Here is a 911-nt window from a genome sequence, read left to right as displayed (position 1 = left end):
TCGGCAAATACCCTCAAATCAGGGGACTGTTGAATTGGTAAACGCGTCACTTGAAGAAAATCGAATACTTTTGAACACTCAACCTGCATACAACATACCCCTTCAGCCGTGCGGCCGTTCGGTCGTGTACCCGGATGGGGCTCTGTAGCCCAATTTACCGATTTCCCGCGCTTCAAACAGTTTACACACTGTTTATGGATCATTGATCCATAACTGGCCGCGCCGCTTCATTTCCAAATGGCACCTTGTCTAACTGGGTTTTGCTGGTTACATTGCTTTTTCTTATCTTTCACATTGTGGGGTTTTCAAGCGTTGATCTTCGCCCTGGAAGGTCGGTGATGCATCAATACATGTGCAGCCGGTATGCATCCATCAGGATGCATCCAATCATCATAAGGATAAGTTTGTTGATCAATTTATAAAACGGTACCGACACCCCAGCCAGCAAAAACGTTCGGTAATGTGTCATTTTCCAAAAATGCGATATATCCAACCCTGATACACATACTCTTGTACCCCCCCCCCACAATTTCCTTCCACAATAGACTATATTAACCGTAAAATCAACTTAACGTCTGCGGTGAGATCGCTCCATTCTGATTCATTCGAGGGTTTGTATGGACGTTACATAAAACAAGTTTGTAGTATTTGTGATGGAAATTGATTGGGAGTGAGGAGGGAACTTAAAGCGTAGAGTACAGATGGAGTTCATTAACGTTCAAGGGCCAAACGTTGACACAGCTAGCGGTCTTAATACTACATTTGCACGTTCAAGGGGCAGCTTGACAGCACTGATTAGGATTTCTAAAATAGGAATCGAGACTGTCAGTTTGAGACCTCAATTGGATGTTAATGGCAGCTCTGTCTCGGAATTAAACGCAGGTATATTATGGCTGATGAGTGCGAGCCCC

The sequence above is a fragment of the Phytophthora infestans genome, genomic scaffold, assembly GCF_000142945.1.
Source record: "Phytophthora infestans T30-4 supercont1.79 genomic scaffold, whole genome shotgun sequence".
NCBI lineage: Eukaryota > Oomycota > Peronosporomycetes > Peronosporales > Peronosporaceae > Phytophthora > Phytophthora infestans.
This window is presented reverse-complemented; position numbering follows the sequence as displayed.